General features: G+C 45.7%; 1 protein-coding gene across 2 annotated transcripts in view; it reads left to right on the top strand.

Moving 5' to 3' along the window:
* Nucleotides 1-1,793: 1,793 nt before the first annotated feature.
* LOC147892067 (indigoidine synthase A family protein) overlaps nucleotides 1,794-10,043 on the top strand; it is a 54,092-nt gene continuing 45,842 nt past the window's right edge. For both annotated transcript variants that reach the window (XR_015542465.1, XM_087388366.1), the window contains exons 1-2: nucleotides 1,794-3,164; nucleotides 3,254-3,699. The gene's annotated coding sequence lies outside the window, so the exon portion shown is untranslated. The remainder of the gene's footprint in view (nucleotides 3,165-3,253; nucleotides 3,700-10,043) is intronic.

Genomic DNA, 10,043 nt, shown 5'->3' with positions numbered 1-10,043 from the left:
CGAATGAGTGCTATCTCAATACCATAGTACTCTCTCATACCAATACATTCCTTCCTACCTTCACATCTCCCATAGCCCCACCATCACCGATATGGCAAGAACAAAGCAGACTGGAAGGCCGGTTGATTCAAGAAAACTCCCAATTCAAGTCAATGTATACAATGCAATAACTAAAGATAGACGAAAGAGGAGGTAGGAGTAGGAGGAGAGGATAGAAAGTGATGAACACACAGACGATGAAGAAGTCGCAGATGCACTCATCGGGGAAGGATGGAAACAAATACAACGGAGTAAGAAATCAGAGATGTCACCTTCCAAGCTGTTCGACGGAAACTTCGAACACTCCCCTACTTCTATCGCAATAGTAAGGGGTGATAAAGCTGATCAGAATAAGTGAATTACACCAAAATAAAAAATCGATGGAACATCGATGCACATACACACAAGCGAATCACAACGAAATGAAAACTTACCCTTGAAGATGCTGCTACCCTCATCACAGTAGACGTCTATATCCTCGAAAGAACCTTTTGTCTTCACCGAGTTCTTCTCTCATGATTTCTCGAAACAGAGGAGTTTTCTCTCCAAGCCACACAAGCACAACAGTCAGTAATAAGCACATGCAAACACAACACTTACAGCTATGGACACGAATATACTAGTAGACTATGAGTTTGCATCGCCACAGTTCTCCTCAGTGAAGGCCCCAAACTTCCTCTCCAGGTTTGCAATAATTACATGATGAGCAAAGGAAGTTCGAAAGGAAGTATGAAAAAGAAGTGAAGGAAAATCAAATCGAAGCTATGAATTTGACAAAGTGAAAGGAACCTCTGCCAAAGGTCGTGCTTTCAGTGTCCATGGGCTCCACGGTGGCATCAGTTTTCTTGATTCCTTCCATAGTGCTTAGGAGAGACGAAGGGCGATAGAGAGCAAGCATAAACAAAAGAAAGCGACTGGCTACAACACAAAAGTGCATCGTAGTGGAGGAGCAGCCATGCTTAGATAGCAAAAAGGAAGGTTGGAAGCCTTGCAACCTTCATTCAAACTAAGAATATTGCTAGAGACAGTGGAATAGGAACAGAGTCCGCCCAAAAAACATAGCCATTGAACTTCCAAAGACATATCGCTCAACATTCTAAGAGGGCGCCATGCAAGAACTAAACCCACTGAGGATGACATCCAAACATCGCTCACATCGCCATGCACCAAACATTGTCAGGATCTTGAACATTCTAAAAAATCGCCATGCATCAGACATTGCCAGGAGCCATCCACGAAACACCGCCAGAGTATTAACATGACATGAAGGAAATATCGCCCACATCACCATGCATCAAACACTTCGAGGACCTCGAACATTTTCGAAAATCACCATGCATCAAACACCACCAGGAGCAACGCCCCATCCACCAAAAAACGCTAGAGTATCGACATGATTGAGAGTGAGAAGCCGCCATGCACCAACGGAAGGACGAAGAGGCAGAAGGCACCATGCATGGATCGCGGTCTTTGGAAGGCACCATACACCAACGGAAGGACACGGAGGCAAAACCCATGCATTTTTGGGTGGTTTGAGTTGTTTTCGGGTCGTTGGTGCTGTTTGGAGTGGGGCTTTGCACTACCGGTGGGGGAGAGAACATACACGTGTCAATTGCCACGTGGAATACTAAACGTAGTGGACCAATCAGTAAAGGAGGTAGCACTATACAAGGCGCACATGGAACAATGAACATGAGCGCCATGGCAAGTGGACCAATCCACGAATTCTGGGAATTTTTAAATGAATACTAAGCCCTATCGCAGGCCAAAAAAGAAAAGATTCGAGCTTCTACATCTTGAAAAAGAAAGATCTCTTTCTGTGTCTCTTTCAATCTCAAGACCGTACAGGTGCAATCATCTAAATTCAAGTTGCTCTTTTATGATTTAAATACCGTTGCTTGGCTGTCCGTAGATAGGGTGAAAGACACATCATGGTGAGCAAGTTAATAGTAGTGACGTGATGTGCACATGAATTGCAGCCATGTAGATTCTGTAAGAGATTGCATTATCGATGCATCTTTGACGAGTCTCTCTGTTTGGCATTGCATCATCTATGTTTGTGGAAACTACACTCAGAAATTCAGCAGACGGGTGGTATGGGTCTGCACTTTTACAGGGAATCATTGAAGCAAGACTTATGAAGTATAAACGTCTATATCTCACAAATTTATCAGAACTGAGCTATACTTGGCTGGAACAAGAGGCGTCGTTGAGATTGAGGGACGTGAGGCCTAGGGCTGAGGTAGCTGTTTAAATATACTACGAGATTTTTTGATCGTTCAGCTTTGTTGACACGTTCTCGAAATGCTGTATCAGCATCATTGTCTACAATTGTTGTTTTCCCAACCAAAGCGGAATGCAGGAAAGCAAGGCCTTTTGAGCAATTATTTGCGATTTGATCTAAATGCTTGCGTGCACCATCTACACATTTCCTATCATCTTTCTGCAAGATGACTCTGCTTCAGAGTTTGCCAGTGAGTTGTACTTGTTCAGCGTTGGATCTGTTACATCTGAGTTTGGAGCGATGCTGCATTGTTCTACCAGCGCCATCACCTGGCTGCTGGTGGAGGCGGGGTCACTGAGAGTCATCGCCCACATCCCAAAGGCCACCTGGCAATTTGCAACTGGAGCATGAGCTTGCTCCTGAAATTGCGATTTGCTTTTTGGTCTGTTACGGGCTTGGTTGTGAAGTCCATGCATCATTTTATATATATATAGTTTTTTTTCCAGAGAAAAGAACTTCTATTGATGCTTTGTAAAAAACGATCATACAAGTTGGCAAATACCATAAAGGTGCCAACCATGAAAATCAAGAAAAATTAAATGCTGGCTGTCAGAAAGACACCCCTACTGCCAGCTATCTAGGGATTCTCTGTACAGGGGCCAACAACCAGGGTGGTGGACTATACAACCATCTGATCCCTCTCGGGGTGATGTTGTAGAAAACACATGCAGGCCAAGCCTTGCAGCAATGTTCCCATCGTGCAACGGTAGCTTGAGAACCTAGAGAGCCTCGCTCCCAAATGGCTCAAAGCGTGAAGATGATGTCTCGCCAGATGGCTACCAAGGTAGCCAACGGTGGAACATGGTGCTGGCCCGTAACCCAGCTGCAGCGAGCAACCCAAGTCTTGCCAGATGGCTACCAAGGTGGCCAACGGTGGAACATGGTGCTACATGGTGCTGGCCCGTAACCCAGCTGCAGCAAGCAACCCAGATGTTCCATGCCGTAATGCTGGCTACTGTCTCCCACACGCTGTCCTTTGACGAAGGAACAGGTCGATGACTAGTGGAAGTTCATGCATCATTTGGGTGGTGTGCGCCAATGGTTTGACTGTTTGGATGATTGGTTGTTCATGTGCTGTGATTGGATGTTGGTTTGAATCTTCTAGTGGGGCATTCTATTTGATTGGTGATGGATTTCTATATTGGATTGAGAATACTAATTGTGGCAGTGATTTGATTCTAGATTCCGTAGATTGATTATTTCAGCTGATCTTTTAGGCTGAGTTTTGGCATCTACAAATAGGATCTAGTGGTATTCTACATCCTTGGCTTCACCAAGGATACTTCGGCATCTATTGTTCACTGAAGTAGTTCAACGAAGTTGTCGTTCATGTTGCGGCTTGCTGATATTGCGATAAATTCTTTCTATCTTAAGTGGTGGGCTACCTTAAGCTTTGTCAACTGGATTATCTTTTTTTCCAGAGAAGTCAACTAGATTATCTGCTATGGTCCTAAGGGATGGTACTCGTTAGAGAGTGTTAATCTGGCTCATAGTTTAAAAAGTAGTTCATTTGGTCAAGATGACCATATTAATGGGTGTTTAGTGTTAAAGATTAGTGGTAGTTTAGGCCATTGTAATGAGTTTTAGGTTTAAGTTTTTGTCTCTTTGTGGAGATCCTAAATGACTTTGTCACTTTGTGTGGAATAAGCTTTTGGCCTTACATGAGGGATAGTGAATTATTTTGGCATTTAGCTTGTATGACACTACCTTTATTAACATCATGTAATATTATTTAAATGAGGAATGTCTTGCCAAAATGGCCAGGTCCCCACTCATATTTAATGGTCCATCCCCTCTTTCAGCTATTTTCTCTCCTCTCTTTTCACTCATCTACCTTTCCCCATATTTATTCACCTTCATTTGCATTTTTCTCTTTCCCTTTCCTTTCAATTTACACCTTTCGTTTCCCTTTACAAGTTATTGAAAAATATTTTAATATTTATTTAAGTTACTTCACATTTTCTCTAAATGGGGACTTGGTGATTGTGCCACCATGTTGAAAGCAAGGTCGTAGTAGTAGTGACCTCAGCATAGATACCTCTTAAAGAACACCACAATCAACAAATTTACAAACCATCATGGAATACATTCGCTTCAACTCAAAGAACCACCAACTTACGACTCTCATCACCATATTTATGGAGCAACCTTAACAATCCCAACAAACAAGCAGGTACCTCATTCACATACTGGACAAACCATTCCATACTTTTGCACATAGCCTGGAAGGTGGCCGGTGCATTAGTCAATCCAAAAGGCATCACCTTTAATTCATACAAGTCCCGTTCTGTGCGGAAGGCCGTCTTGTGCTCATCTCCTTCTTTCACCCTGATTTGATGGTAACCAAACCTTAAATCTATCTTCGTGAAAAATTGAGCACCCTTGAGTTCATCCAACAGGTCATCTATCTTGGGGATTGGAAACCTGTTCCTGATAGTCGACTTGTTTAGATCCCTGTAATCAATGCACATGTGGTACGATCCATCTTTCTTCTTCACCAGAAGCACCAGGGAGGCAAAAGGAGAAGTGCTATGAGAGATGAAGTCTTTCTCAAGCAATTTCCGCACCTATACTGCCACTTCCTTCCGCTCAACCTTAGAAAGATCGTATGGGGCTTTGTTTATGGGCTTACTGCCATGCTCTAGAACAATGGCATGATCCACATCCCTCTTGGGAGGCGATTGGGATGGCATATCAGCAAATACATCAGCAAACTCCGAGAGCAACTACTGCATATCACAATCCTCAACATGGGAAATGCTAGCCCCCTGAGATACTGACACATTCAATGCATAGAGGGCACTTTCCTTCTTGAGCTCTCTAGCCAACTGCCTTGCTGAATGATGCACGATTTCGGAGTGGCAATGCCATGCAATGCTACAGTTCTACCCCTGTGGACAAAGCTGAGTGATAGGGCATTTAAATCCATGCTGATTTTACGGAAAGATTTTAACCAATCGCAGCCCATGACAGCATCTATTGGGCCCATGTCCAGTGCCAAGAGATCCTCGGGCAAATTCATAATCCTTAGAGAGCTTGATCCTTGCATCTTGGCAACAAAGTTTACTAATCAAATGTTGTCCATTTTCCACCTCTACTCTCAGCCCATGATCAATCTCAGTAGCAATTAATCCCACCTTCTGTAAGGTCTTAGAATTGATGAAACTATGAGTGCTACCTCTATCCACAAGCATGTGAACATTCCTGCCATTTATTTGCCCTTTCAATCTGATAGTTTCAGCAGCCCATGACAGCATCTATTGGGCCCATGTCCAGTGCCAAGAGATCCCCGGGCAAATTCATAATCCTTAGAGAGCTTGATCCTTGCATCTTGGCAACAAAGTTTACTAATCAAATGTTGTCCATTTTCCACCTCTACTCTCAGCCCATGATCAATCTCAGTAGCAATTAATCCCACCTTCTGTAAGGTCTTAGAATTGATGAAACTATGAGTGCTACCTTTGTCCACAAGCATGTGAACATTCCTGCCATTTATTTGCCCTTTCAATCTGATAGTTTCAGCACGCCTAGCGAATACCTCTTGGGAAAAGGGTGTAGAATACGCCTGCCGGCCAAGTCTGGCGGAAGCGCTCCCGCCTCTCGACAGTCGCTCTTGAGCCTAGAGTACCGCACTCCCAAATGGCGCGCAAGTTGGAGATGATATCCTACCAAATGGCTACTAGGGTAGCTGTCGGAGAAGTCGTTTGGCCTCCCATCACCCGGTTGCATCAAGCTACCCAAATGTTCCATGCAGTGATGCTAGAAATAATCTCCCAAACACCATCCTCTAGGAGAGGCGGTGGGCGTGGGCGGGAGCGCTTAACTACATCATGAACCTCAATCTGGGAAACCTTCTGCCAAGCCGGCGAGATAGGATCGATCGCAAAGGCGTGTGAGCCAGGCCACCATCCCCCACGTGAAATCCCTCCCACATGTGAAATCCCTACCCATCCTCCACGTGCTAGCAACAATCCTGAAGTATGCTAGCCATATCCGTTGTGCGATAGGGCAGCCCTAAAGACAGCTCATTTTAGGTAGAAGTGGAAACAATCTTCCAGCTTCGTAAGCCACTCCTCCAGCTCATTAGGTGTGCGAGTGTCCCCTTTGAACTTATACACTGTGAGTTTGTCCTTGTCATGTGCACGGATTAGTATCTGTCGTGTACTGGGTACACAAGACTAGCTCAGGTAGCCTGGGGAGGCTTGGAGCTAGGCAGGCTTGATTCTCGGGTTGAGTGGCAAGGGTACGAACCAGTTATAGGTCTTCGCTATTTTTGGCGCTTGGGGCCCGAGTCTATAAAAGGGGCCTAGGGGGTTCAGTTCTCAGTGAGCCGATGGGAGCAAGTTTCGTTCCCAGGTGCTAGGTCTGATCCTGGATTGAGTCGCGGACGCGCACTTGCATCTTAGCGTAGCCCAAGGCCCAGTAGCAGATCCCAGGCTTCACAGCGCCACCTGGTGGTATGGGACACCAGGCTGGTTTGGATCTGGTTGGGAGTTCGTGCCAGTAGCTCAGCTCGTGGCTCGGAGGGGACATCTCCTGATTCGGGATCATATCCCGTAGATGTCATGGTTGGGTGGTGAGCAGCCTGCTCAGTTTCTCACGTTGTGTGTGTGTTCTTGTGTTTGCTTGCAGATCAGAGGTTTCAGGAGTGCTGGGACGTGTCAGTTGGTATCAGAGCCAACTCTTGAGGTAGGAACTTCTGATGCGAAAACTTTGGACGATTTCTTCCTCCAGGTATGCCCTAATTTCGAAATTTGCTGCTGCAAGATCTTGTTGGTTCATGGGTTAGCGGATGTGGTCAGGATCTAGGGAAAAGGTAGGAAGAAGGAGAGTCTTGATTTCGAAATTGCTGAAGGGAATAGTGAGAGAGGGATGAGGCGTAGCTAGGAGAGAGTGGAGATGTAGGTAGGAGAGGCGTGAGAAGAGCTGAGTAGCAGGCGAGGAGTTTCCGTTTGCTGGTCAGGGCTGTGTAGAGGTAGGTGACGTAGGTGCGAGTGGCTTAGAGGTGCGCCATAGGCTGGAAAGGATTTTGGCTAGGTAGGGAGGTGCGCCAGGGGCTAGAGCAGGGTGCAGCTACACTGTTGGAGGAGCTGCTTTTTTCGAAAAAAGCACCACCCTCCAAGTTTGGGAGGGTGAGCTTTTCTCGGAAGCATAGCTTCCTAGATTAGCTGCACCATCTCCTATATAGTCTGGCAGGATCCTAAGCTCAGCCATAGCCTCAGGTAGAGTGCGCAAGAAGATCTCCTTGCACATCTACTTGATTGCGCCATCTAGGAACGGCCATAGCCTGCGATAGGCTACCGTATAGCCTACGTCAGATATGGTACAGCTTGCGACAAGCTACCGTACAGCCTGCATCAGCCTCCGTACAAGCTTGCGTCAGCCTCTGTACAAGCTTGCGCCAGCTTCCGTACAAGCCTGCGTCAGATTCCGTAACAGCCTGCCGGGGGGGGGGGGGGATTTTCGTACAGTACGGACTGTAGCTGACTTCCGTACATTGCAGCCTGCACCGAAACCAGCAAGGAGAGACCACGGGATCATCTACGCCAGCTGATCGACAGCTCCGGCATCTTCTTTTCGGCCAGCTCCTCTTCTTTCGTCACCTCCTCTTGGGACGGTTTTTTTCCTCTGCTCCCCACTCCTTCTAGCTTCGATTTCCCAGTTATTTCTCTCAGTTTACTACTCTTTTCAGATCAGATTTCAGACATGGCTGATTCTGTAAATCCTGAATTTGCCATGGGAGATAAGGATTTGGACTACCCTGCTGAGGAAGACCAGGGTCTTTACGATGATCTGATTACGAAGGCCTTCAGCGAATTTACCACTGCTCTAGATGGAGAATTTGAGCAGGTTAATGCGAATCAAACGGGGTTGACACAGCAACTCCAAGGGATTCAGGCTACTCTCACACTTCTGACTAGCACTGTGCAGGCACTCACGCATGTGGATGCCATGGCTACAGTGTTAGGTCCGAACATAACTCCAGACCCTTTTCCCGGAGATCAGAAGTCTCGAACCAAGGAGGTTGTTGACACTTGGTTGCACAAGTGGCAGATACACTTCCAGTTCCACCGGTACCTAGATGAAAAGAAAATACAGCTTGGAGCGGGCTTCATGTCAGGAAAGGCTTTGTTATGGTGGAAGGAACTCCAACCTAAGCCGGTAACATGGACAGATTTCGAAGGGGTCTTCAGGAAGGAGTTCCTGAAGAAGGAGGACGACTATGATATCGTAGGCAAGCTTAAAGCCCTCGATATGTCTAAGCTGAACTTGACGTTTGAAGTTTATCTTCAAAGGTTTCGAGATCTACAGACCAGGGCCACAAAAATGGATCCAGTGACCTTGTTAGGTTTCTTTGTGGATGGTTTGCCAGATTCGTACAAGTTGCAGATAAAGAACAGCAAATGTACAACGTTGCAAGAGGCCATGAATTACGCACGTATTTATGATGATACCATGGCCAGTGCAAAGGCAACTACAGTTTCCGACAGGAGTTGGAAGAACAAATGGAAGTTCTTCCAGTCTACGACTGGTACCTAGACAACGCCTCCAAGAAACACTTGACTCAGGCGAAGAATGGTCGAGCTCGTTTCCTTCGTACCTTGAAGCTTAAGAAGGAAGGACGTTGCTTCTACTGCGAGGAGCGGGGCCACACCAAGAATGAGTGTCCAAAGCTCAAGAATCAAAAGCAAGCGCTGGGACCGAAGCTCCAGGCGGGTCCAGGACCCAAAGCCAAGGGAGCGAACCAAGTTTCTATGACAGGTATTTCTGTAAATGTCATTACCTACCCACTTTCTTGTAATTGCATTTTCAATACTTCGTTATTTGGTTCCCATGATCTTTTCCGAGTTTATGGAGAAGTTAGGGACCAAAGAGTTCACATTCTCTTTGACCCGGGCAGCTCTCACAACTTTGTTAATTACAAATTTATGCATAAGATGGGGCTGTCCACGATACCTAGCGATCACACCTATGAGGTGCAGCTTCGAGCTGGGAAGCAGTTTTGGGATCGCAAGATTGAAGCGCTTCCTATCCGGATTCAAGCATACACTGGGGCTCTTACGTGCTATGTTATGCACTTGGAGCATGTGGACTTGTTAATCGGAATAGAGTGGTTTAAAACCCACAATATTTGGATTGGATGGACGGACCATACCCTTTCTTTTGTGGATAAGGACACCCAATTTTGTATTCAGTGTGATAATATTCCCTCTTCTTAGGGACCTATTGTATCTGCGATGAAGCTTCGGAATATATTAAACACTTATCATTATGATGTCTATCAGTGTGTTTTGATTCCGCTTTCTTCATTTGTTGTCTCTGTAAATAACAAGAATGATTTAAGTGTGTTTGAACACAGTGAATTGAGAATGTTGTTAGATAGTTTCAAGGATGTGTTCCCTGCTCAACTGCCGGAAGGTTTACCTCCAGAATGGGCAGTAGATCATCGCATAGATTTAGTACTTGGCGCTCAACCTATTAGTGTACCACCATCATATAGGATGAGCCAGCTTGAGGAGGATGAGCTAGCTACACAGCTACAGGATTACCTGAATATGGGCTATATTCGCGCAAGTAAATCACCTTGGGGTGCACCTGTCCTCTTAAAGAAGAAGAAGGATTCTACATGGAGTATAGGTTATAAACGATTAAATAAAGTGACAATTAAGAATCGATACCCTCTACCTCGTTCCGATGATCTGATAGACCGTTTGGCCGG

This window comes from Dipteris shenzhenensis, chromosome 17 (genome assembly GCF_047967505.1).
Source record: "Dipteris shenzhenensis isolate YYH24624 ecotype China chromosome 17, Dip_SZ_1.0, whole genome shotgun sequence".
Taxonomy (NCBI): Eukaryota; Viridiplantae; Streptophyta; class Polypodiopsida; order Gleicheniales; family Dipteridaceae; genus Dipteris; species Dipteris shenzhenensis.
This window is presented reverse-complemented; position numbering and strand designations above follow the sequence as displayed.